At 35.3% G+C, this 21,795-nt stretch overlaps 1 protein-coding gene and 1 pseudogene across 10 annotated transcripts in view; one reads left to right on the plus strand and one right to left on the minus strand.

Moving 5' to 3' along the window:
• The window catches only part of VPS13B (vacuolar protein sorting 13 homolog B), an 869,883-nt gene that overhangs the window by 312,337 nt on the left and 535,751 nt on the right, over window positions 1-21,795 (plus strand). The window lies entirely within an intron of this gene.
• On the minus strand, window positions 3,836-4,968 carry LOC117078868 (annotated as a pseudogene).

Below are 21,795 nucleotides of genomic sequence, written 5' to 3' on the forward strand. Positions count from 1 at the left end.
CCTTAATGATAACATCTCACAAAACTATAATGTAATACCCCAACCAGGATACTGACATTGATACAATTCATAGATCTTGTTCAGATTTCCCCTGCTTTACTGGTATTCATTTGGGTTTGTATGTATTTAATTGTATGTAGTTTTTTTTTTTTTTCTTATTTTATTTTTTATTTTTTTATACTTTAATTTTGTATGTAGTTTTTATCACATATGTAAATTTATGTACCTACCACCATAGTCAAGATACAGAATAGTTTCATGACTTTAAGAATCCCTCGTGTTACCCTTTTATGTCCACATCTACTTTCCTTCTGCTTCCCCCCCCCCCCCCCCCATCCACTCTAACCCCAAGTCTTAACCCCTGGCATCTACTAATGTCTCCATGTCTCCAATTTTGTCATTTCAAGAATGTTATGTAAATAGTCATGTAATATATAACCTTTCTGGGATTGGCTTTTTTCACTCAGAATAATTCTCTGGATGTATATATGTATGTATCAGTGTCTAATGTTTCACACAGTGTTTTTGAAATCATTTGTCTTGTGTGTATTAGTAGTTTATCGTTTTTGATTACCAAATAATATTCCATTGTATGGATACAGTACAGTTTACTACTTCATTCTACTGTTGATGGATTTTGTATTATTTCTATTTTGTGGTTATTGTGTTTAAACCTGCTATAACATTCTTTTACAAGCCTTTTGTAGACATATATTGTCATTTCTGTTGCATACATATTTAGAAGTGGAATTGTTATTATAAGGTAGGTGTATGTTTAACTTTATAAAAAACTATTAGACCTTTTTTCCAAGTAGTTATATGACTTAACACTCCCACCAGCAATGTGTGTTACAATGAGAATTACATTGTTCCATTCATATCTTTGCCAATATTAGGTGTAGTCATTTTATGTTTTACTAAGCTTGAAATGATATCTCATTCTTGTTTTAATTTGTGTTTCTCGGTAACTAATAATAATCATCTTTTCATCCTTTTGGCATTTCAGATACCTTCCTTTGTGAAGTGTCTTAAAATACTTGAAGGTCTTTTGCCCATTTTATGTTAATGGTTTGTCTTTAATTGAATTGTAAGAGTTCCTTATGTATTCTGAATACAAGTCAGCTATATGTGTGGATAATATATTTTCTTAGTCTTTTCCTTGTTTTTTCTTTTTCATAACAATGTCTTACAAAGAATACAATTTTAAAACCTTGGTAAAGTCACATTTGTCAATTTTTTAATGATTTGTGCTTTTATGATTAGTGCTTTTTGTGACTTCTCTGAGAAATCCAGGATATCCTTCTATATTTTTCTCTAAAAGCCTTATAGTTTAGCTTTTAATTCTGTGATTCAAAAAATGAACTTTTATGAATAGTTGTGAGGTAGAGATCAAGTTTTTGGATTTTTTTCTCATTTGTTTATCCAGCTATTAAAGCATTGTGTGTTGAAAAGACTTTCCCCATTCAGTGCCCTGGCATGTTTGTTGAAAATCGATAGACAACATATGCATGATTTTATTTCTGGAATTCTATTCTGGTTTTTTAATCTGTTTGTCCATGGTCATGCCAGTTACCATGGTCTTGTTTGCTGTGGCTATATACTGAATCTTTGAATCAGGTAATATGAGTTCTCTAACTTTGCTATTTAAGAAGATTATGTTAACTACTATATGTTTTTTGTTTTCTCTGTATATTTTGTTATCAACTGGTCAGTTTCTATTAAAAGCACCTGTTAGAATTTTGATTGGGATTTCACTGAATTTGTAGATAATCTTGAGGAACAAAATGGACATTTTGACAATATTGAGTCTTTAATCCTTGAACATAGTGTATCTCATCATTTTTTTAGGTCTTTATCTCATGAGGTTTTTGTACTTATTTCTTGCATACTATATTCTATTTTCTTTTTCTGTAATCTGTTAGGGTACCCACAGAATATTTTTCTACAAGGATATATTTGTATTTCAAAATATATATAAATATACTTACTAAGAAAATAAGATTTGAGTTCTAAGAATTGACAGTATTGACGGTATGTGATTCACATGTTAAAGCCTATTCTAAGCACATTATATTTAATTTTAGCTTTTATTTTTCCTGGCATATAAAAATGGATTCAATGTTAATGAAAACAATGTCACATTATTTTGTTACCTTATGTTGCTTGTACATGGAAGCATTATTTTGAAATTCAGTGTCTCTCAATCCTTTATATGTTGCAGAATGTTATAGTTTTGAAGCTTGGGCATTCTTATAATTTTTATTAATTAACAGAGGTTGTTACCATGATAAAATTTTAGCATCTTTGGTTAATAATGAGGTCCACTACAGGAAGACATGTATTCTCCCACTCTGTCTGTGGTAGATCAGTGGTTATTTCTTTTCCTTTTTATTATGAGGTATGTCAGATATGCAAATAGAGAATAATATAATGAGTATCCCAGATCAAAAAGAAAGTCAATTTTTATATTTCCTCATGATGTTCTTTCTCCTATTTCACCATATCAGAGCTGGGCACTATTCTAAAGTTAGTGATTATTATTCCTGTGCCTGTAAATACTTTTAGTATATATATATCATTTTAAAAATATTTAAGTTTCATGTTGTTTTGCATGTTTTGGTTTGTTTGCTATCTGTATTCTTTTGAACATTTATTCAATATTAAGTTGGAAGAGTTTTTGTATTAGGTCGTTCTTGCATTGCTATGAAGAAATACCTGAGACTGGGTAACTGGTAAAAAAAAAAAAAAAAAAAAAAAAAAAAAAAAAAAAAAAGAATAGAGGTTTGACTGGCTCACAGTAGGCTGTACAGGAACATGATGCTGGCATCTGGTTGACTTCTAGGGAGGCCTCAGGAAGCTTAAAATTGTGGGGGAAGGTGGAGGCGGAGTAGGAGCAAGAGAGAATGGAGAGGGAGTGCTATGTACTTTTAAACGACCAGATCTCATGAGAACTCACTAATTATTATGAGGACAGTACACAGGGGGATGGCACTAAACCATTCATGAGAAATCCATCCCATGATCCAGTCACCTCCCACCAGGCCCCACCTCCAACACTGGAGATTACAGTTTGATATCAGATTTGGTGAAGACACAGATCCAAACCACGTCAGTTTTTTTTTTTTTTTCCAGTTTTTTTCAAATAAGACAGGCTGTATTTAGGTTGCTAAAAGTAATGTTTTACAGAAAGGGAACCATAACATTGCACAACAAAGTATGCTGTAAAAGCTCAAACAAGAAAGGCGGTGCTTTCTTTATGTCACCAAAAATCATGTTTCACTGTTAGAAGCAAATGTATAGCTGCATTTTTCCCCCCTTCAATATCAATCCTCTCTACAATACTTTTAGACTACTTTGTGGTTTCCAAATACAAACTAAAATTTGTTGGACAGAGTTGCTCAGTCTCATCAATAGAATAAAAATAATTTGCAAAAAAAAATTTTGTTTAATGCCAACAAATAACAAAACATTGTGGTTTCTGCTTACAAACTCCAACATCTAGTGAAATGGCCTAACCTATGTATACTTTCATGAACATTTCACTGTGAACACAGTTGCCCTTTTTTTCTGCCATCACAGATAGCCTCCTTAGTAGCAAGTATCTTGTCAGAACACTTTCAGACACCCAGGAAGTAATTCCTAACAGAATAACTACAGTTATGTGGGCAACTCAAACAACAGGGCCCACCTCTGCCAGAGTCCCCACGTGGGTGTTACTTTTGTGCTCTGGGTAAATAAGACCCACTGCCTTGTTAGTTGGAACCCAGAGTGCAAAGCTAGATGGAGGAGTTGTTGTTACAGACTCACGAACACTTTAATAAATTCCTGGGAGTTTCTAGGTGCTGTAATATGCCTCACAGACAGCAACATAAGCCAACTCTGGGAAGAAGTCATCATGGTATTCTGCTAAAAATTGTAGAAAAGATCAAAGTGTTTCAATAAAGCCTTCAGATTCTTCTCAGACTAGGACCTCTTTCCAAGGATTTCTGGAAGTTTTACCAAAAGTCACAGCAAATGTTGTGCCCCGTAAATGTGAAGGAGGTGGAGGTGGCTGGTCACCTGGGTGGTAATTATCAGGTACAAACTTCCATGAGAGGACCTCATTTATTTAGTTAGTTCTTTTCCCTTCAAAACCAGTAAATGCAGCACTTTCTTCCTTGCCAGGAGGCAGAGGTTGAAGATGATGCACAGGTGTTTTCTTCTCCAGGTTCAGGAGCAGCCTGGAGCATGCTGGTCGATGTGGCCTGCTGCTGGCACTTAGGTGAAGTGACGCCTGCTCTCAGCCAGCCTGTTGCAGTTGGTGGTGTGGCATGTGGACCGCCTCAGAGCCTGCAATGCTTCCAGCTTAGCTTTGTGCCTTTTGTGGGTGGCTGGTTCAGCTGTGGTTGTCTGACTCTCTGTGGACTGTGGTGTGGATGGATTCAACAAAGGTGGGCTGGGAGAGAGCTCCTCCTGGTTCCTTTTATTGTCTGTGATGCTTTCCTTAATTGAAAGAAAACACTTAGATGAAGTCAACCTTTTTATACCGAGCTTATTCCCATGGATAGATTATACCTGATGGGGTAGTGTAATCAAAGGTTCTTCTTAACCCATCCACCATCTCCTTACAAAGGTCAGCATTCTTTTCTGCTGGGATATAATGCACCTTCATGTTGGCGTGCTGCATAGTGTGATGGTGGCAGGGCCTCTCATTGGCTGAAAAAACTGTGTTGATAGCAAAATGCTTCTCGTAGGACTCCAAAATCATTATGATGTTGGTCTGTCATGGAAGTTTCATTAACTGTTTCCTTCTGTTAATGTAGTAACGATCACCCTGAAACTGCTCATTCAGAACTTCAGGGATTTCTATAGTTATTATTCTTTCTTCCATTTCCCTTTCTGTTTACAGCTCCAGTTCTTGCACTTGTCTCTTCTTCAATAACACGTTCTTCACTTATTTTTCATCCTTGTTTTCACTACTGTTGGAGAACTGCTTATTGAATTTTCAGCATTTTCATCTTTGTCTTCAACTGGGAGGCTTTTTTAGATAGAGTCGATGCCAGACAGACTTCCTTCTTCCTGTGCCTCTCAGGTGAGCTGCAGCTTTTCTTGCCAATTCATGCTGTCATCCTTAATTTGCACCTGTATTATAGTGCACATGATCTTTGGCTGCCCATCTATCACAGCTTCTGTTCCAACTATTAAAATGTATTAGATATTCTGGGATCTTTCTGTCTTTTTTGCCTTTCCCACCAATAACATCAGCAATCTGGGTCAAACCCCCAGGCGTCCCACCGGAGCCCATGTGGCACTGGGCCGCACAGAAGGAGAAAACATTTAACGCAAAACGGAGACCATAGTCAAGAGGCCTCCTCTACTGGCTTCAGGGCCAAACCACAGCCTGGCCTGGACAGTGAAGACACGAGGCTCCCGACTGGTGTTGGGAGAGTTTTCTTTTTTGAGTTCTATAATTCTTAATTCAGGCACTTAATTGCTATATAGTAATTCCAGTTTTATGAATACAATGTACTGCAATTTATTTTTATTGCTGATGATTTATTTTTAGAATTTGGTAAAACAATTTTGGATTGTATACTCTTATTTTAAAAATTACTATTATTTTTTATTGGCAAATCATAATTGTATACGTATATGGGGCACAGAGTGATGTCTTGATATTTGTATACAATGTGGCATGATTAAATCAAGACAGTTAACATATCTGTCATCTCGTTTACCTATCCTTTTTCACAGTGAGACATTTGAAATTTACTCTCTTCATTATTTTGAAATACATAATGCATTATTAATTGACTTTAGTCACTTTACTGTACAATAGATCTCGACACTTATGCCTCCTCTCTGTCTGAAGCTTCGTACTCTTTGATCAAGAATTTCCATTCCCTCTCTTCACATCTTTCTAGCCTCTGGTAGCCATCATTCTGTGCTACTTCTACAAGTTTAGCTTTTTTAGATTTCACATACATATGAGATCATATGGTGTATCTTTCTGTGCCTGGCTTATTTCACTTAGTATATGTCCTCCAGGTTCATCTATGTTGTTACAAAATAACAATTTTTTATTTCCTTTTTAAGGCTGAATAGTAGTCTATTATGTATATATACTGCATTAAAAAAAAAAAAGTTTATCTTTTGATGGCCACTTAGGCTGATACCATATCTTGTCTGTTGTGAATAGTGCTGCAGTGAACATGGCGGTGCAGATATCCCTTTGACATTTGTTTCAGTTCCTTTGGTTATTTACCCAGAAGTGGGATTACTGAGCCATATAGTAATTTTAGTTTTTTGAGGAACCTCCAAACCATTTTCCATAATGGCTGTATTAATTTACATCTCTAGCAACTATGTAAAAGATTTCCCTTTTCTCTGCATTGTCACCAATACCTGTCATCTTTCATCTTTCTGGTAAAAGCCTTTCTCATGGGTATTAGGTGACTTCTCATTGTGGTTTTAGTTTGCATTTCCCTATTGATTAGTGATGCTGAGCATTTTTTTTGTGTACCTGTTTGCCTTTTATAGGTCTTCTTTTGAGAGACACAAATGGCAAATGTTCAGGTTTATTGGCTGGCTCCCTTCCCTCCCCTCCCCTCCCCTCCCCTCCTCTCCCCCCTCCCCAGTGCTATGGTGAACTGTGACTTGCACTTGAGCCCATGAGCTAGCACTTGCTTGGCCATAGCTGTTGAGCACCTGATGTCCTCATAGCTTGAGTTGGTACAGTTGTTGATCAGACCCACTTTGATGTCCAAAGTCCATCTCTCCTTCTCCACTACAGTACCTACTTCTTCCACGGTGTGGGCCAGGTCGGGGTAAAGGGCTTATTTACATAGGGCTTCAGCTTGTTGAGGTTAATTTTTACCTGTCATTTATAATGGCAATCAGGGTCAGGTACCAAGTGATCCTTGATTTTATCTTGGATTGGCATTGTCTCCTTAGCCTGTCTTACCCAGTTATTTCTTTATTCTGTGGTTCTAAGAGAACACTGAGGGCCACAATTTCTACACCCATGTTCAGGTTATCATCAGGCCAGTGTATGAGATGGATTCTACACTAGGCCACTGGTACTCCACAGTACGTGTTTGCCACCTTCAGGATCACATCTGTGGATCAGATCTAGCTTGAGATGGTGCCTGTCAGCTTCACACCATTCATCTTGTGGCACTTCAACTCCTGCCATCCACTGCATCAGCCTCCCCAGCTCCAATGTATATGCCCTGCAAGCCACCACTATTGAGGTGTGGGGGTAGTGGAATAAGAAGAATCCTAGGGTATATGTAGCTTTCAAATTGATTCTAGGTCCAAGCTTCTAAAAGCCCACACTATAGTTCATATCCGCAGTTGCCAGGAAATTATGCTTTCTGATTTATGTCCTTGACCTGGCACAGACCTTTCTTACCCCTGAGCTGAGCCTTGTCTGATGATCACAGTGGATGGTGGATGATATGGCCATTTGGCCACCTCTCTGCTGATGAACTGTACTGTGGCCATATGGTCCATGGTATCCTGAATGCCTATGCAGGTACATCTTACCTCTGCTCCGTTGCTTGGGGTCATCCAGGTATCCATACATGAACTCCAAGAGGATCAGAGCCTGGTTCAATCATTTGTTAACACTGTTAATTTTCTTTTCTAGCAGGTCATAGTGGATATACTTGTTGACTCCAGTTAGCTCATGGTCACCTTGGTCTTTTGGCACAGGACTGATGCCACATATTTCTGCACACTGGAGGGCTTTCGGCAACAGGGTTACTAATAGAGTATGCCTGCCATAAGGATTCTCTATTTGGTACAAACATCATTTTTATGGCCTATCTTTTTAAGTTGCTAACAAAATAAACTCACTTTCTAGCCCATATTTAGCACATTGCATTTGTGATTATAGATGAAATCAAGATTGTTAAATAAAGCAGTCATGAAAATAAACTTTTCAGATGACATGCAGAAGTTATTTGTTTTACCTCTGCAGTGCTAAACATCATGGACATAAATTAGATGATGTTAGTTTCCCTGTGGAACCATTTAAAACAACTATCTATTCTAAAAGTCAAATATGGTGATTTTGATCAGAGAATTAGGGTTGGCATTAACATTTTAAAGTTTGCTTTAAATGATAAAAGTTTGGTCATATCATTTTATCTTCATGGAATAATAAAGTACGATGATTACTTATAAGGAGGAACCACCTAACAAATACCTTTATTTTTCAGTAATTTATAGTGTGTTGTTCTTAAGTATAAATTACTTGTTTCCTCCCATAATTTTAATGATACAATGTTAATATATAGTTAAAATAATTTACTTTTTTGGAGATGCACATGAAATTGAATTAGAGGAGTTTTTTTGTAGCGTGAAAACATGCCTCCAGTTGCCCACCTTGAATATTATTCTGAGAAAATTTATAACACTTCAAGTATGTCAGTTTTTTGTACTTGAAATGGATTACTTCCTACCTCACTAAAAGAATAGAAATATATTTTTAAAGAATATGAGATATTTTTTATATTTGAAAATATCATGCTTTTTCTTTCTTTTACTTCTCAGACTAATAGTTTCTTATTGGAGGTACAACTTAAGATCTCCCACAAATATACCAAAAACTAAATCTCAAATCCACAATGGAGAAAATCACATTTAGGACAGTATGTATTTTATGATTAGAATTGCCAGGTAAAAATACATGATGCCTAGTTAAATTTGAGTTTTACATAAGCAACAAATAATGTTTGGGACATGCTTTTATTGTTAATCTGAAATTTGAATGTAACTGATCCTCCTGTATTTTATTTGCTAAATCTGGCAACCCTAATTATGATTCAGTATTTAAAAATATATAATTATAGATACATATGTTTCTATAATACTTGAAAAAAGTCTTCAAGAATATGCAGCAGAATATTAATGGTGGTTGTTTCTGGTGATTAGAGGAGAGGAAGGAAGATTTTAAATACTTTGCAGTCTCTACATTGTGTTCATTTATTTCAGTATGTACTTTTTTAAATACTTAAGTCACTTGTTTTTGGTGGAGTGGCAAAGATACAGTGGATGGCAAAAATGCATAGAAATATCTGACACTTAACCATCATAGAGCATATGAGTGGGAAGGACAAGAAATCACACATAAAATTGCAATTACAGTAAACATCACAGAAGAGAGATACATCAGTGTTATGAGATTATACAGTCAGAGATTCTGTTGGTTTGGAAGATCACAGGAAACTGTCTTCAAGAAGTGAAGTTTGAGATTAGATATGAAAGAATTTCTGTAGGAATTAACTCAGTCAAGACGATGGCGTTTCAAACAGAATGAAGGAGGAGAAATAATTTGGTGAGTAGGAGGAAGTAAAGGACGGGAGAGAGCTCCAGAGAAAGTAGTGCAAGATAATGTGGTAGAGAAATGTAGTGGCCACATCCTGTGGAGACTTGTGTTCCGTGTAAGATTTCTGGTTTTCATTTTTAAAGCAATGGTAAGCCATTGAAAGGGGCAATACTGGTGTTAACAGGATCAGGATGCATTTTGGAAAGATCATTTTGGTTGCCCTGTGGAGAACTGGTATGATAGGTATGTGTATGCGTGAGAGTGAGTGTTGCTTGACCAGTAAAGAGAATATTGTAGCAGTTCCTATGAGAGACAAATAGGAGTTTAATCTTAGTAGGGAGGTTTGATGATAATTTAGGAAGTAAAATTTTCAAGATTTAGTGATGCTGTTGATATGTGGCAGTCACCAAGTGAGAAGTATTAAAGTTAACATGGGTTTCTCATTTGCACAAAGATGCAATGAAAAATAATACAGGCAATAAAAAATTAAAAATAATTACATGGATAAATAGGTTAACAACTAAAGTGAAATCACTTGGATAGGATTCGTAAAGTGAAACTATATGATGGCAGGAGGTGGATAAATCAGGAGATTTTAATATGAATATATATGTAATATATAATTGTAATATGTATATAATATGCAATATGAATTATATGTATATGTAATATGTAAAATGAATTATATGAATCAGGAGATTGTATTATGTAATATTTTGAGTTACCTTGAAATTAATTTTAGTTATTTAGTACTGTTCATATTCAAATAGATATAATTTTAAATTAGTTTTTAAATTATAAAATTATTTCAGTATTTTTAGAATAAAAGAAACACAGAAATGGTAAATAAAAAATAAAAAGTGGAGCTTTTCTTCTTAACTTTTCCCAGGGAGACTTCCCCTACCTTTTATAATTTATTTTATTGGAGAAATAGATTTTTGAATTGAAAATGCTATTCTAAAATAAGGCCATTTGTCAACTAATCAGTACCTAAATGTATAATTTCTCTTAATTATGTTTATTTTACAGCGTTTGTAGCCTTATGTCAGGTTTCTCTGTCTCTAGTTAATCAGTCCCTTTCACATATCTATCTTTTCCTGCACAGATTCTGATTGGATAATTCCCTTGCTTCAGAACCTTTTATGGTTCTGAAGAGGTAAGTTTAAACTTAAAGTTAACTCCAACTATCACCTTCTTGACCAGTTTATATTATGTTCATTTCTTTTCTCCTTCCTCAAGAGTGTGTGTGTGTGTGTGTGTGTAGTATTACATACACAAAGGGCAAATTGTAAAAATTGTATGCAATAATAGCATAATTTGATTAAATGCTTTTTTTCCCAGACTTTAAATTCTAATGAATTTACTTAAAAACAAGCAAAAAACTTATTATTATTATTATTTTTTGGAGACAGAGTCTTACTCCAGACCCCATCTGGAGTTCAGTGTCACAATCTTGGCTCACTGCACCCTCCGCCTCCTAAGTTCAAGCAATTCTTGTGCTTCATCCTCCCAGGTACCTGGGATTACAGGCATGTTCCACCATGCCTGGCTAATATTTTTGTATTTTTAATAGAGACAAGGTTCCACCATGTTAGCCAGGCTGATCTTGAACTCCTGATCTCAAGTGATCTGCCCACCTTGGCCTCCCAAAGTGCTGGGATTACTCGTGTGAGCCACCATGCTTGACCACACTTTTGTTCTTGATAGTCAGCTATGTATCAGTCCTTGGAAAAAACTGATAAAAGAAAAGCAGATGTAGTGACTGTATTCTAAGGAAAATTGCATGACTGAAACTTATGTGGTGAAACATTTAACCATGTAGAGTTAGAAGAAACCTCAGTATTCTAATTCTTTGATGTTGTGGAGCAAGTATGTTGTAAAGGATTAAAGGATTATTAATTTCAGGACAAATACTGGCTAATCAATTTTGAAGGCACACCTTACATGTAAATTGAAGTGCTCATTTGAGGAGATACATTCTTACTAGAGCAGACAGACTTCTTTCAAAAAAAACCCAGAATACCCAGCACTTGTTTGCTCATGTTATCACTTATTAAAAAAAAAAATAGCACTAGATGCGTTCCTGGATCTGCTTATTGTCATTCCATTTATTTGACCTTAAGTTTTGCCAGAATTCTATTTCCCCCCCAAAGTGACTGAACATATTTCCAAAGAAGTCTTAGATTTCATATCCTTGATGAAGGCTCTTCACTGACTTGTAGCAGTAAAAACTATTATGAAAAAAACTTTGAAGACTACACTATATTATTATATTGTCTGTGATTTTATGTAATTGTGTTTTGCATTTTATAAAGTTTTGTGGTATATAAATGTGTCATTTATAATTAAATGTGGTTGAATTGATTTCTAAAATTATCAGATCCATGATTAACAAAATAACTTGTTGTATTACCCTTCTTTTTATAAGGAAAGGGGATTTAAGTCTTATTTCCTGGTTTTGTAACATGTTATAACTACAAATAATTCTTGTTTAGGGTAATAAAAATAGAAGCATAGTTTGCTTTCTGAGACTTGGATAGTATTTGGAAACATTTGGTTCAAGTTGGGAAGTTATTTTTCTCTCTTAATAGATGAAAATTTATAACTTTTAGGGAAAATCATTGTGAACTTCCTACTCTAGCCCCCTTCCGTTGCTTTTTTTTTTTTTTTTTTTTTAAATTTCGAAGTCTGTGCTAAACAATAAAGAACAAATATCCCCGGATACAAAGAAATGGGAAACCTAAACTAAAATTTGCTATTTCATCAGATTCCTGAGAGTGATTTTAATTTTCTATAGATGTCTTTAGTGTGTTCATGTCCCTGGAATTTATATAACTTTATTCTAAAACTGCATAAATTTTTTTTGCATTTAGAAAGCATGTCAAAATTGGATTTTTAAATGGAAATATCCTATTATGGTTTAGTTATATGTCTTATATATTGGACAAACTATTATTTTAGAAATTCATTCTGGTTATTTATGGAGATGTCTTTTTAGCTGCCTGTATTTGGAATTAAAAGTTCTTAAAATATCAAGAATATTTAGTGAGGCCAAGGCTCAACAGTGTTTTATTTTTTATTTTAAAAATTTCTTTGTCTTGCTGTATTGCCTAGGCTGGTCTTGAACTTCTTGGCTCAAGCGATCCTCTCACCCTAGCCTCCCAAAGTGCTAGGATTATAGGAGCTACAACGCCAGACTCCAGTAGTCTTTTGAGACAAAAATCCAGCTCTGATTTGAGCAACACTCAGTGGATTTTTAGCCTAGGGAGAGAAAAATTAATAATATAAAAAACAGACAAACAAAAAGCCTAGTCATGGGAGAAAGGGAGTTGGAGAGTAAGCTTTGGAAGAGTACTATCTATAATTCTGTTAGAACAGACTTTCTGAAAGGGGGCAAGGAGTTTTAACTCCATTGCCGTTATTTGTTGGAGAATATAATTTCCCTCAGGCATTTAGGGTGAGGAAAAGGTTAAGAACTGCTGTACCACTTAAATTCTAATAATCTAAGCTTACTCTGTTAACATTCTTTCCATCTCACTTAGAGTGATTTTTCCCCTTTGATGTAAATCAGCTTATGCCATTTCCCTATTAAAGCCCTCTCTTTTCATACTGTGAATTAAAAATTCCAACTGCTTTTCTTAACTTAAAAATCCCCTACCGGCTGGGCGTGGTGGCTCACACCTATAATCCCAGCACTTTGGGAGGCCAGGGCGTGTGGATCACGAGGTCAAGAGATCGAGACCACCCTGGCCTACGTGGTGAAACCCCGTCTCTACTGAAAATACAAAAATTAGCTGGGCTTGGTGGTGCATGTCTGTAATACCAGCTATTCAGGAGGCTGAGGCAGGAGAATCACTTGAACCTGGGAGGCGGAGGTTGCAGTGAGCCTAGATAGCACCACTGCACTCCAGCCTGGTGAGAGAGTGAGACTCAGTCTCAAAAAGAAAACAAAACAACAACAACAACAACAACAAAACCCTACCTACCAAACCCTACCTACCTCTCTAAATGAATCTATGACTCTGCCCCTTCCTTCATACCAAATTTGATCCTATTTAGGGCTGTTGTTCTAGCTGTGCCTTCTGTTTTGCTTGGTTGTTTTACTGCTTTGTACTTGACTGGTCCTATGTCAGCTTACATATCAGTTTCATAGGCATTTGTGACCACTCAATAATATGTCACCCAGTCATTCTCTTTTCTATTACTTATAATTATTATAAGTATACTTGTCACAATCTTATGTTTTCTTGTGTGTTTGCTTCTTTGTTTTATTCCTCTATTAACTACTATATTGTTAGTGCTTGGTATAGAGTTGGTGCCTAAGAAATATTTGTTGGATGGATGAATGAATGAACCACTGCTCTAGGTTAGGGGTACTACCCACGTCATATCATTGTATCTGGCACAGGTAATATTGTCTGCAATTTTCAGAAACTATTTGCTTATATTATAATTTTTATTGGGGTGAAAATAGAGGCCTAATAATAACACTGAAAAAGAATTTTCAGATTGAAGACTGCAAAACTAATTTAAATCTCAGCACTTTGACTTGTAATTTAGACTGTCACTATACCTTTGTGACTATGTTTGTTTTTCTATAAAATAATATCTCAAAGGGTTGTTCTGAGATTCAAATGAAATAGTATATTTAGGAGTTTTTCATGAAGCACTAAATAAATTATTTTACATTCTTTCTTACCACCCTAAAAAAGAAGTAAAATACTTAAAAACAAGTATCTTGGGCGAGGTGCAGGGGCTCACACCTGTAACCTCAGCACTTTGGGAGGCCCAGGCAGGAGGATTGCTGGAGCCCAGGAGTTCAAGACCAGCCTGAACAACATGGTGAGACCCTGTCTCTACAAATTTTTTAAAAATTAGCTGGGCATGGTGACACATACCTGTGGTCCCAGCTACTGGGAGGCTGTGGTGAGAGGATCACTTGAGGCCAGGAAATCAAGGCTGCAGTGAACTGTATTCAAGCCACTGCACTGCAGCCTCAGGGACAGTGAGACCCCGTCTCAAACAAACAGTGTTTTACCTTTTTTTTTTGATAAAGTAATTTTAAAAGGTGAGCTTTACTTTTATATTATAATTTTACTACATGTACTATCCAAGGATAGAAGTTAAAATTAATTACTTTGGAGAATCTCTAGTATTATTGAATATTTTATGAATTGCAAACTTACAGACTTAATAATTTCTTCAACCTTTTCTGTATTAGCTCTTTCATTTCTGTTTTACTTCCTTTCCTATGTCATAATCATCCAGTTTCCTTTTTATTTTTTCTTTATGTAATTTGAAAACTATTTTTTTGCTTTCTGAAATATTTATTATAGAAAATGTAACTAATTTACCAGAAACATGGATATTATTCACCTCTAGGCTTTGAGAACTCTGAAAGAATAAAGCTAATTCAACTTTTCTACTTTAATTTCTTCTGTGTGAAAACACTGCATTCAATCTAATTGATCAACTCCTAAGCACAATTTTTCTTTTCTGCATCTATATTTTTGCACAAATATTATTAAACTGATCAGAATGCCCTTTTTACCTCTACCTCACCTATTCAGACCTCTGTCTCCAGAAAGATTCAGTTTGTCTTCTTTTTCACTGACTTTCCCCACCTGCTGTATCTGAAGTGGTTGCTTATGTTTTTTATACCATGTCAGCTATTGTTTGTAATTAATCATATTTTATCCTTTTAAATATCTCATTTTTTTCATTAACCATTGGTAACTAGTCATTTTACTTTTCTATTTTGTGGTTTCTGTCACTATATGTTTCAGATTAACAAAGTTTTGTGTTTCTAATAGCTCAAGCTCTTTTAGGTCTCTGTTCATAGCATCTGTCCTAGCATTTTTATTCATTTTGTGTGCTTAATAAAGTTTTTTTGGTTTGTTTTTACTCCCCATTAAACAGCCATTTATTTTATTCCAAAAAGAAATAATTGTGTATTTTGTGAGTGATGATACTGTGATGTGTTCAGTGGTATACTTCTTGTGGCCACATTATTTAGATTTGATCCCCCATTTTACTACTTAATAGCTGTAAGGTCTTAGTAAAGTCATTCAACCTCTCTATGTCTCCGTTTTCTCATCTGTAATAAGAAGATATTATCTTTTAGGGTTGTTGTGTGGATTAAATAAGAAAGTAAATGTAAAATGCTTAACACTTTGTTGTCCAATTAAGTACTAAAAATCCTCATCAACATTAGTTAAATTATTTTATGGCATAATGGAAAGAGGCTCGGAAGTCAGTTTGACTGTACTGTTTATGTGACCATGGGCAATTTTGCTTTTCTAAAACCCAGTTTCTTCATTAGTAAAATGGGGATGGTTTATTTTGAGGATTAAATATCACACAAACATACACACACACACACACACACACACACACACACCCCACACTTAATATATGTGCCCAGTGGCAATTCTGTTTTGCATTTGTATTGCTGCTGTTTTTCTGAAGCCAGACCACTGCTCCTCTGCCTCCGTCCCTCATGTCTGTCTGATTGATTAAAAGCATCTTGAGGAAGTTTTGACTCCAGCAGTTGGTTCGGTGCCTTCAGAAGATGACTTGTGAGGAAACTCCATGTTTTTCTAAGAGTTCATTACGTTCAGAAGATGAGAACTGAATAAAAATGTTAATCTGAGGAACAGATTTTGGGCAGTATCAGTGTGGGTTTCATAATACTGGACTGTTTAATTATAATTTGTACCAGTGTTGCACTATTGATTGGTAAGGGAGTCTTGATTTGTGCTTGATAATAGTGTATTCACTGAGTGTAAATTAGTGATTTCATATTACAATAGTGTAAAGATAGTTGCTTATGGAGTTATTTTCTTTACCTGTATGATACTGTAACCATATGAGAAGAATGTTGACACAAACCAAATATTTATTCTGAAAGATTATAAATTCAAAATATTTTCTACACCCAGTAGTCAAAAACCTTCAAAAATTGTTAATGTTTTGCTTTTTCTTTTGGACCAGAGATTGTTTCAGTTGGTATCCACCCTGAGGGTTGGAGAGTCTCACTTTAGGACACATCTGAAGAATAGCAGACAGTTATGAGAGGATATTAGCACCACCTTGTGGTGTCTGCTGTACCCTGCCATTTACCTTTAGTGCCCTGCCATTATTATATAGATCTTGATAACCAGGGAAAGATAAGTAGGGAAGACCTCATTTTAATGATTATCTTTTGAAAGTACATGCAAATTTTCATGTTTTGGTACTGATTACTATTGAATCCTTAATATTTCCAACAGGTTTTAAGTGTAAGATCTTGCCTATGATAATAATTGATTTAAGTGTTTCAGATTCTTAGGTATATATAACAATATAGCTTTGCAAGTACAGAAATAATGTTTTAAGACTACTCTAGCAGATATAACTTTTTCTCTAAATTAGATTATTATAAATAAGTCCTTTTTTCTTAAAATTATTTTAGAAATTAGTATTTAAGTATGGTGTATTTGATTAATTTTGTCGTTTGCTGTCATAAAATGCAAAAATGTAGTCTTTGCCAGTAACCTTAAAACACAATTTAAATGTTTTTTTAACAGAATTTTATAGTGATAAAATAACATTGATTTTAGAAACAATATTTTTATAACAGAGTATTTTCTTCCAAGATTCTATTTTAGAGTTTTGTACTTTGAACAGTTGGTTCCTTAATGTTATTGTCCATTAGCCTATTTTTAGATTTTTCTAATTTGGCTTAAAAGTGGAATGTGTCATTATATTACGGATTGTGGGGTTTATGTAATTTCTAATAAATATTTCAATGTTCATGAAGAGAGATGAATATAAAGGCTAAGAATCATAAGTAATGCAGATATCACATTGAAAGACATTTTGTATTTTAGACAACAAAGTGAAGTATATACTAGATATACAAAATCTTTCATGTAATTAAAACATGTACAAGTATCTTTAAAAGAAATTTAAATTTCCAAGCTTTACTATATGAGTCCACCTTGTATATTTGTAATAAAATTAAACAACAGTTTAAATGTAGAGTTAAATAGAATTAGCTTAATTCAATACGTGGATTAACCACATAGTAGTTATACATTAAGTAGTGTGCCCATGCTAAATGAAAAGTATGGCCTCTACATTAGAATCAGTGTACAACCAAAACCATGTGTATTACTGTACTTCATTACAAAGAAAACAGGATCTCGCTCTATTGCCCAGGCTGGAGTGCAGTGATACGATCTCGGCTTACTGCAACCTTTGCCTCCTGGGTTCAAACAGTTCTTCTGTCTTAGCCTTGCGAGTAACTGGGGCTACAGGCATGTGGCACCATACCCGGTTAATTTTTGTATTTTTAGTAGAGATGGGGTTTCACTACATTGGCCAGGCTATCTCAAACTTCTGACCTCAAGTGATCTGCCTGCCTGGGCCTCCAAAATGCTAAGATTACAGGCATAAGTCACTGTGCCCAGCCTATTTTTTTCCTTTTTTCTTTCTTTTTCTTTTCTTTCTTTCTTTCTTTCTTTTTTTTTTTTTTGATATGGAGTGTTGCTCTGTCACCCAGGATGGAGTACAGTGGCACGATCTCACTCACTGCAAGCCCCGCCTCCCAGGTTCATGCCATTCTCCTTCCTCAGCCTCCTGAGTAGCTGGGACTACAGGTGCCCACCACCACGCCCAGCTAATTTTTTTGTATTTTTAGTAGAGACGGGGTTTTACTCTGTTAGCCAGGATAGTCTCTTATCTCCTGACCTCATGAACCGCCCGTCTCGGCCTCCAAAAGTGCTGGGATTACAGGTGTGAGCCACCACACTCGGCCATTTCTTTTGGAAACATTTTGTTATAAACTTGAAGATACAATAAAATATTGACTTCTTAATTTAGGTAACGTTGCTATTTTATGATTATACTTTTTTCGTGTACGTATACCAGTTTGAGTATGATCTACTGGCAAGGTCAAAAGGTGGTGTAGCTAGTCTGTTACCTAAGAATTGTGATGCTACTGACAGAAGCAAGGGAATTAACAATGGAAGATAATTATGATGTGTAAGTTAAGTTCTTAGTCATTTTCAAAAGGTTTTCTTGGGTAGAGTATATATTCTTCAGGGATATTAGTTTTGATTTCTATAAATAAAATATTTATTATTGCGTCATTATCTACATCACTGTGGGATATTATTGTCCTTTGAGGGAAATCATCACTCTCAATGCATTCATCTCTGTTCTCTTTTACCAGGCAGTACTGCTTATGCCCACAGGCTTTAGGGGAGACAACACTGGGATTGACTTCATATGTATAGTAAAACTTTGAACATGTTACCACTTCTCAATGATCCTCAGTTTCCTAATCTGTAAAATGAAGATAATACCTGGCATGTGGTAATAAGCATTGAATAAATAATGGCTGTTACTTGGAATTATCATTGGAAGAAAATCAGAATGATCTTATCAGAGTTTCATTGGAAAATTCATTAGACACTCACCTGCATTATTGAGGAACTGCTAGGCGTTCAGTGCCTCTCAGCTTTTAGGCTAAGAAACCGTATCTTGTCATATAAGGAGTTGGCAAATTTTTAGTAAAAGACCAGATAATTTTTTAGGCTTTGTGGCATGGTCTTTGAACGGTCTGTTGTGAAACTACTCAACTCTGCTGTTTTAGCAGGAAAGTAGCTGTATTAGTCTGTTTTCATGCTGCAATAAAGAACTACCTGAGATTGGGTAATTTATCAAGAAAAGAGGTTCTACTGACTGTTTTTGCAGGCTTAACAGGAGGCATGACTGGGAGGCTTCAGGAAACTTACAATCATGGTGGAAGGGAAAAGGGAAGCAAGCACCTTCTTCACATGGTGGCAGGAGGGAGGGAGGAAGGGAGAGAGAGAGAGAGAGAGCATGAGAGACAGCGAGAGAGAGAGAGAGCACGAGCAAACAGGGAAGTGCCACACACTTTTAAACCATCAGATCTCATGAGAACTCACTCACTATCATGGGAACAGCAAGAGTGAAATTAACTTCCCACCAAGCCCCTCCCCTGACAATGTGACATGAGACTTGGGTGGAGACACAGAGCCAAACCCTATCAGTAGCCATAGATAATATGTAAATGAATAAATGTGGCTGCATTTTAATAAAACTTTATTTATAGACACTAATTTGAATTTCATATGATTTCCAAAAAGTCATGCAATATTATTCTTTTGATTTATTTTCAACTACTTAAAAATGTAAAAACCATTCTTAGTTTGCAATGTGTATAAAGACAAATGGTATAAAAACAGATGGCAGATCAATTCTGACTTGCAGAGTGTAGTTTGCAGACCCCTTTTGTAGAGTAAAAACACATGAAAGCAGAATAGCGGAAAACACAGGATAGCATCAGAGATAGCATCTCTCATAAGTGAGGGATATCAGCATTGTACTTCTGGTGCAACAATAAAGCAATCTGATCTTGATCAAGACAACATTTAGAAAAAAAATATCATCCAGGGTTATGTCTTGGCTCCTTAGATTATTAGATAAATAAGGGTTTCCCCCCTCTCTTTACTGGGTGACTAGTATGCAGAATTATTTTACTCAGGTATCAGGAGTTGGGTCAGAATAGTAGTTCTCTCTGTACCGACTATCATAAAGACATACGTAAATGGAGAAAATGTGTGTTATTTTGTATGGCTTCCTTTAGGCATATATAGAAGCCAGTGTCCTTAAAGACCTGCTATAAAGACCTGCTTGATTAAAGTATACCCCACTCTTGCCTATTATTTTAACCCTACTAAATTTTCATTTTTTGAACGTGCCTACCAGAGCACTGCCTCTTTTCCCCCATAGACACATTGAGTCTTTTCTCCTTTTTGTCTTTCTCTTGGAAGATTGTTTTGTAGGATTGGTTACCTTAGCCAGATAATTCAACAAATTTTAGTGCTGGAACATGATGCCTGTAATTATAGGAAAGCTGAAGGCAGAGCTATTTTTAGGTCTCCATGTAGTTTTTAAATCTAAGATGATTATGATAATGATGGAGTAGTTATTACTTTTTAAGTTCCTACTGTATAATAGGCGTCTTATAAATGTCTCATTCAGTCTTCATAACAACCCTACAAGTTACGTGGCATTAGTCTCATTTTACATTTAAGAAATCTGCAGTGAAGTGATGTGGTCAAGAATACACAACAGTCAGTGCCGGATATGGACACACACCTTTGACTCCAAAGCCTTCTGCTCCTCTCTGTTTTCATTAATCTTCAACTATGACTAGGACATTCATTTACTTTGTTGTTTTTACTAAATAAATGTTGATAAGGGCAGCTATTATATTTTAATTTGTCTTTATGCCATTAGTTTCTATTATAGTAGGTACCTAATACATGTTAATTTAGTTAATAATTGAATAATTGAGGGCAGATTCAATATAAATGATGAAGTAAGGGAAAAATGATCTTATTTGAATTAGGAGGTCTCCATCGGAAATGTAGTATGAGTAAAGAGGAGTATTTAAAATAAAGTGTCTTTCCTAAAACCCATTTAGGGCATTTAGGTTTTAAATGCCTCTCCATTATGTATATGCATCACATTTTAAAAATCTGTTCATCTGTTGATGGGCATTTAGGTTGCTTCCAAATCTTGGCTATTGTGAACAGTGCTGCAACAAACATGGGAGTGTAGATACCTCTTTGATATACTAATTTCCTTTCGTTTGGGTTTATACCTAGCAGTGGGATTCTTCGATAGTTTGGTCGCTCTATATTTACAATTTGTATGTCTTCTTTTGAGACGTGTCTACTCTGGTTATTAATCCCTTGTCAGATGAGTAGTTTGCAAACATTTTCTCCCATTCTGTGTTTTGTCTCTTCACTTTGTTGATTGTTTCCTTTGCTGTACAGAAGTGTTTTAACTGAATGTGATCCCATTTGTCCATTTTTGCTTGTGGGGTATTACTCAAGAAATCTCTGCTCAGACCAATGTTTTGGAGAGTTTCCTCAGTGGTTACTTTTAGCAGTTTCATAGTTTGAGGTCTTAGATTTAAGTCTTTAATCTACTGGGATTTGATATTTGCATATAGTGAGAGATAGAGAGATGGGATCTAGTTTTATTCTTATGCCTATGGATATCTAGTTTTCCCAGCACCATTCATTGAAGAGATTGTCCTTTTCCCAATACGTGTTCTTGGCACCTTTGTCGAAAATGAGTTCACTGTAGATGGATGGATTTGTTTCTGGGTTTTCTATTCTGTTCCATTGGTCTATGTCTGTTTTTATGCCTGTGCCAGGTTATTTTGTTTACTATAACTCTGTAGTAAAACTTGAAATCAGGTAATGTTCAATTTTTTTCTTTTTATTCAAGATGGGTTTGGCTATTTTGGGTCTGTTTTTTATTCCATATTATTTTTAGGATAATTTTTTTTTTTTTTCTGTGAAGAATGTCATTGGTATTTTGATAGGGATTGCAGTGAATACCCAGATTGCTCTGGGTAGTATGGATGTTTTAACAATATTGATTCTTCTAATCCA

Source organism: Trachypithecus francoisi, unplaced genomic scaffold (genome assembly GCF_009764315.1).
Source record: "Trachypithecus francoisi isolate TF-2019V2 unplaced genomic scaffold, Tfra_2.0 Lachesis_group7, whole genome shotgun sequence".
NCBI classification, from domain to species: Eukaryota; Metazoa; Chordata; class Mammalia; order Primates; family Cercopithecidae; genus Trachypithecus; species Trachypithecus francoisi.